General features: G+C 40.2%; 1 long non-coding RNA gene across 1 annotated transcript; it reads left to right on the forward strand.

Moving 5' to 3' along the window:
* The first annotated feature begins 2,385 nt into the window (after positions 1-2,385).
* Positions 2,386-6,058, forward strand: LOC122996694. Its single transcript, XR_006407066.1, has 3 exons — positions 2,386-2,520; positions 3,395-3,485; positions 5,612-6,058. It is a non-coding gene; the product is annotated as an uncharacterized LOC122996694 (long non-coding RNA).
* Positions 6,059-7,142: the final 1,084 nt, after the last annotated feature.

The raw sequence follows: 7,142 nt of genomic DNA on the forward strand, positions 1-7,142 counted from the left end.
AGGTGTGCTTTCTCGGAGAAAGACGGAGGGTGGAGCTTAAAGACACAAACGCTGCTAATCACTACTTGTCACAACTTTGGGTTTGGTTTCAAAAGCTGCGTGTCGCTGCATCAATCTCCGTGATCCCCGGCTCACCTCGCCTCCGCTTCAAAGACCCGCCCGGCTCTGTCTGCCTGCCTGCCTGCCTATCTGTCTGTCTGGAGGTGTTTTTTAAGGCTGTGTCATCTTGACTGTATCATCCAGGCTGCTCCACCTCGGAGGTGTCTTTTGTAAAAAAAGAAAGAAAGAAAAAAGAAAGGAGTTTAGGGGCTGTTTGTGTGTTTAGTAGGATAGGAGAGCATGTATGTATCTCAGCCGCAGTGGGTGGGTTTGTATGTGTCTGCACATGAAGCTTTGGGGAAAGATGTCCTCCTTCATGTTCTGCTTTTATTCCTCTATCGGTGAATGTTTGCTTTTTCCTCCTGTTCTATTTCTCTCCATCACTTCTGCTTCCACATGCTGTCAAAAACTCATTTTTACATTTGCAATTCTTAAGTCACCATCTTTGACCAATGATGTTTCTGCCCGCGTTCCTCGAGTTGTTCAGTCCCTGGATGCTGTGCTTTAAATATCATCGCAACTGTATATTGCCTTCACCACCATCGTTCTGGTGATTTTCTCAGTTTTTCTTACTGTCAACAAATCTCAAGTTTGGAGCCAAACCAACACTGATCTGCTAACAAGTATTGTGTGTGTATCAGAGTCTGATATATCTTATTCCTCTGTGCCGTAAACCTCCTGAGTCACAGCGCTGCACTGGGCGACATGTTCCGTCATCATGAAGAGACTGATTACTGTAGTTTGTTTGTGCCCTGCAAAATGACCCATGTGAGTGTTTTCTGTGGTTAAGTTAAGACAGGAGAGGAACCGCTATCTCCCGTGTTCAAGTAAGACACTTATTGAGAAACAAAGTTAACACTTTTCTAAATGAAGGTTATGACATAACTGTACAGTCAACATTCAACAAATCCTCCCAATTCAACAGCCAAATATGTCATGTGACTCCAGAACGACATATAGCAGCGTTTTCTAATCCGGCGTCTCTATCAGCAGTAATCTGCAGGACGACATCATCTGTCTGTGTTTTATACAACCGTCACACATCACTGTTAAACTATGATGATGTTTTATGACGTGACAACACTGTGGTTCAGGTCTGGTTAGGTTTGGGTTAAAATGATCACTTTGTTAAAATTAGAGAAACATGTGGTGGTTTAAAGTTACTAATTTCTTAAAGTTAGGCCGTCATGGCTACAATGATAACCAATCCAAATCCACCAACAATGATAAAATACCTACTCTCACTCTTTCTTTCTTGAGTTCTCTCTCTCTCTCTCTCTCTCTCTCTCACACACACACACACACACACACACACATAGAGGTGTTAGATTGAATGGGACTGGTGTCATTTTCAGATAATTACTGGGACTCAACAATACGACAGGAAGAGACGCTGCAGCTTTGAGTGAGTGTGTGTGTGTGTGTGTGTGTGTGTGTGTGTGTGTGTGTGTGTGTGTGTGTGAGAGAGAGAGAGAGAGAGAGAGACACACACCAGTAGGGGGACGGCACCCTGGTGCTCATTGTTAGAATGATTGACAGTTTTAGAAACCCAACTGGTGATGAAGTGCCAGCCGTGGGGCACACACACACACACACACACACACACACACACACACACACACACACACACAGAATATAACCCCCCCCCCCAATGCCTGTCTGGACCTTTCTAAATTGACAGAGTGTCAATCAAAAATCTTTTAAATGCCTGTCACAGTCGTCAGCTCATACATCTATTGCATCTGATGTTTTTTCAAGGAAGGATGGGGCTTTCACACACACACACACACACACACACACACACACACACACACACACACACACACAGCCCCTCTCTAAGTAGCTCAATGCTAAACAAATTAGCAGATAGTAGTCATATTTCTCATTCAGAGTGCGCCGGTCGTCCCTGAGCGGCCCATTAATCATACTGAATGACAGCGCGACCCATGATGAAAGCTACCTGTCACGCCATCCACTTGTGGCGGTCCAAAAAAAAAAAAAGACGCCATTTACTTTAACTTCTGCCCTTCCTTGCCTCTTTCTTCTTCTTCTTCTCCTCTCTTTCTTTCTTACTTCTCCTCTTTCTCTGGTCTTTTTTTTTCTTCTCAGGTTTTTGTTTTCTCAAGCTCCAGCAGCACACCCTTCCTCCTCCTCCTCCTCCTCCTCCTTCTTCTCCCATAAGAAGAAAAGAAATGAAAGAAAGACAGAAGCTCGGGGGGAAGGAAGGAATGCATTGAGTGAGTGTATGATTGACCCCATCAGTGTATCTTTATTGGCTTTCAGGAGCTGCATGTGTCAGCAGAGTCCATGTGAAAAAAGCAGAACGCCGCCCGTCGATGAAGAAGTCGCAGAAGCTGCAACTCTGCTTGTTTTTCTTTCTCTCACCTGAACTGAAAGTTGACCCGGTCGTCTGCCTGTTGAGTGAGTTCGGTGACCTGATCAGACCTGTTAAAAACCCCCACAAGGCCCTCAGCGAGAAAGTGCACTTTGTAGTTTCCACTTTTGAGATCTGTGGTTTTCATCGTCGACTGCAAGGAAATTCTTTCTCTCTCTTTTTTTTTTTAGCTTTCTGCATTTAAGAAGTGACAGTTCTCAGATACATCAGATAAGTTTTGCTGCATCAAGCAGAGGATCTCCACTCTCACAAAACGTACAAATTATTCACATGATCATAATCTTCACGTCATGATTGTGAAAAATGTTGCTGTCTAAATTCGAACTTTTAAAATTGCACCTCATTTATATCAATTTTGATAATACTAAAACACTTTTTCTGCTTTTATGATGTGGTAGTCATTTGTCTAATGTCGCTTAAAGGATGTGTTCAGTATGGATGCATTTCTAGTTTGCTCAGTAACTCCCCTTTAGACTGTTTGGTTCAGTGCAGTCTAAGCTGTAACCTTGATACTATTACAATTTGTGAGGTATGTCACATTCACATTTTGCAATTAAAACAGATGTATGGATTCAATTTTTAATAAGGAAGCATGTCGAATTTATGTAGACTGTGTTTTCTAGGTTGGTTTTTATGTTTAGGCCTGTCAAAAGCTCTATAACATGTCTAACAATATGCTAGAATCATAGTAGCTACATAGCCAGCTAGCTAGATACATACGCAGTCAACTCTATACAAAATATTAGGAACAAATTGGAAATCAACCTTGTGGTGTAGTGAAACCTTTAAGAAAATCATTAGAGTATTCTTTATTCAAAATGCATTTACAACCCTTTAGCTTGGATTAACTTGCACTTGTAAAGAGAGAGAGATTAGCATTGTGTTGCCCTGTGATTACAGAATGCCAAGAAGAGACAGAAAATTGAAGACACTACAAAGGAATCTGAAAAAATGCAGCTAGAGGCAGCAAAGGAGGAGATGAGAGATAAAGGTATGTTTGCATCGGCCCTTCGGCAATCAGATGGGATCCCTGACTTATACCTCTGCCTATGTATGTTAAAAAGTTTTAAAAATTGATCCATGAAACTGTTATGAAATCTTCAAGATAACCTTTTGAGTAATCCTGCTAACAGAGAAACAAATGGAGAAGAGTGAAAGTATAACTTCCTCTGTCATAATAAAAACACACATGACAAAGGTAGGTAGAGCACTTCTAGTGCTGTATGCCTGAACAACCCAAGTAACCAGAAAGGCATGACAAATGACAGAGCTGCAGTCTTTCAAGGATGTTTGTCACTACTACGACTTTTTAAAAGAAATGTGTAAAAAGTAAATCATTTTTAATAGAGGTGTTGTTTCCTTATATTCTGAATCACCCTTTAAAATATTAATCTTATATGATTATGTAGCCTTTTTTTTTTTTTTTTTTTTACCAAACATGCATCATTGTTTTGTGCTGATGGGGTCCATTGAATGTATCAGGTGCCATTTATATTTTTTCACCACTGCCCCAAAGACACCACTGCAATAGCAACCCAATCGCCAGAATAAAACGTTGGCATTGTACTTTTCTGCAAACCACGGATTTGTTAAATGTCTACGTTTCAATGTTGGCTATAATCAGTTGAATAATGATGTTTTATGATGTGACAAAGCTGTGGTTAAGGTTTGGTTAGAATTTAAAATTAAATAAAAACAGATGCAAACATCTCACTAAAAACACCCGGTTTTGTCGGTTGAAACGGGCACTGGTCTCGAACCGTGCTCTCTGCTGATTTCCAACTTTCTTCCAACACACTTCCTAACCGTCCACCAACTGCTCCTCCTCCTGTTAAGACAGTCAGCTCATATAGATCTTATGTGAACTAAGTCACTTTAGACAGCCTGGTCGCCAGAATAAAACGTTGGCATTGTACGTTTCTGCAAACCACAGAAACGTTGAATATCTACGTTTCAACACGTGAAACATGTAGCATATTAACATTTCAACAATACATATCATCTTAACATTTCTAAAGTGACGTAGTTCACATGTGATCTATATGAGTTGATCTTTCCTATATAGTAGGAGGAGGGGCAGGTGGATGGTTAGTAAGTTTCTTGGCAGCATGTTGGAAATCAGCAGAGAACACGGTTCGAGACCACCTCGAAACTGAAACCAATGTCCGCTTCCCGTTTCAACCGTCAAAAGCGGGTGTTTTTAGCGAGACGTCAGGACATTTGCAGCTGTATTTCTGGCGAGAAAAACGTCTTTTTTTAGTGAGACATCAACCGTTTTTATTTTCTTATTTTTATTTGAACCCAAACCATGATCTTCCCCCTAACCCTAACCAGACCTTAATCACAGTGTTGTCACATCATAAAACATCATTATTCAACGGATAGAAATGTTAATATGATACGTTTGTAGAAATGTTGATATGATACGTATTTCACATGTTGAAACGTACATATTCAACGTTTCTGTGGTTTGTAGAAACATATAATGTCAACGTTTTATTTTGGCGACCAAGCTGACATTAGAAGATCCCTTCATAATGACCTTACAATGGAAATGATGGTGGACAAAATCCACAGTTCTCCTTCTGTGCAAAAAAATGTATTTAAAAGTTTATCTGAAGCTAATATGAAGCTTCAGCGTCCAAATGAGTCAAATCAAGTAGATATCTTTCAACGTTACAGTCTTTTTAGTGCCAAAGTCCCTCTTTTTGTTACTATACTTCCACCTGCAGCTCAACAGGGAAACACTGTCCGAGGAAACACAAAGAGGGAATTTGATGCTAAAAAGACTGTAAATGTGTCAGATATCCACTTTCAACTTTCAGCTCATGGTGATGTGCATGAAGACAGTCACAGACAATAGAGTAGACTATATGATGTGGTGAGTGTGATGAAGTCTGGACATTTAGCTTAAATGCTCCTGCATACTGGAGTCGTTGAGCTCAAACCTGCAGCCTTGTAGTCATGTCAGATGAAGGTCGGATCACGTTCCCACTGCAAACGAACCGCTCCAGAATTCGTTTGTGACCACTTCTCCTAAAGAGTCTCTGTGTGGTTGTTTTGGTCCAATCTGTCATCCCTCCTCTCTCTCTCCCTCTCTCCCTCTCTCCCCCTCAGTTCCTGTCAATGCTCTACCGTCCACTCACCACAGGTCTTCATTGTCGAGCGGATTTAAATGGCGTATCAGCGTCGACTTGGAGGTGTTTGAGGTCGATGCTGATCAGGCTGGAGGGAAGACACCAGTTGTGTCTGACAACAGCAGAATCCATTGAGCAGAAGGTCAGAGGAGTTTTCTTTTGGTTCGACCTTTGACTTCTGCCTCCTCAGACAGCCGACCCCACACTGAAGGTCTGAACAAACAAAAATGGCCGATCAGCAGTGTTGTTGTTGTTGCTCATCGGTTTGAAGAGAAGATCAAACATTTTCATACAAAAAGAACCTAATGATCACTTGCTGTCTTTTGTCTTTCTGTTAATTTTTAATTTTTTTTCATTTCTTCCTCTTTGTAATTAGTTAGAACGGTTTGGCAGGAAGGATTGTCTGTTTCTTCTCTCCAACTTCTTTGATGAGCTTATTGTTTGTTTTGTATTTTTAACCTTTTTTCTTATTTTCATTCTATTAATTCTTGTTTCTCTCTTTGCTTTGAAGTCTTTCATTTCTTCATTTATCTTCTTTTTTTTCCTCTTTAATATTGTCAACTTGTTCATTTTACTTTCTTCCTTGTTATTCATTTTCCACCGTTTAATTCTACCACAAACACACACACACACACACACTTTTCTGACCACACTTTATCAATTTAACCAATTAAACATCCTCGTTTGTGTGTGTGTGTGTGTGTGTCTGTGTCTGTGTCTGTATCTAATGCCTTTTTTAACTTTGTCTGACAGATGATTTATCAGCCTGAATGTTAATCGTGTTACAGCAGAGTGGAGCCAGAGGTGAGGCAGAGCAGAGACTCCTCCCAAATATTTGATTTAATGCAGGCTTTTATCCAGACACCTTACAGTCCCATGAGTGTGTATATATCAACCATGGTGGCCCCAGTGGGACAGCAGCCCCCTGATCCTGACAGTTTACATTACTATTCCTTTTTAGCCCAGTTACTCAGGAGAGTCGGGTTTGAGTCAACCAGCAGCTCCAAAGTCTGGACTCTGAAGTACCTTAAAATGCCTGACTCCCATACAAGAAGCCTCAACTTCTGTCTAGAAATACTGAGTCAATCATTGTTTTCAATGAGTCATTATGGTCTCACTCTGTAAATTCAAGCCCTCTTATAAGTGTGAAGGGTGGTCATTTTGGAAATTATTGCTCCATTAATAAGATTTGAAGATTTATAGTAGCTTTGATGTCTGCCTTGTGGGTGTTGATTGACAGTTGGCTCACCAGTTGGACTGTTGTCTCAATATTTCACTAACGTTAATGTTACTTGATTATGATGCCATATTAATTTCTCCTGATTGATGCTCCTTTCCTCAAACTTCCATAAACACTTTTCACATCACTCCCATAATAATTATATAATTATATAAATTATATAATTATAATGATCATAATTCCTTTTTTCCAGTATCCATCTTTATAGTCATTGTGCTTTAACAGCAATGTTTTTGCCAAATTAAAACAAAATAAAGAGTTTCTGCTTCAG

Source organism: Thunnus albacares, chromosome 14 (genome assembly GCF_914725855.1).
Source record: "Thunnus albacares chromosome 14, fThuAlb1.1, whole genome shotgun sequence".
Lineage (NCBI taxonomy): Eukaryota > Metazoa > Chordata > Actinopteri > Scombriformes > Scombridae > Thunnus > Thunnus albacares.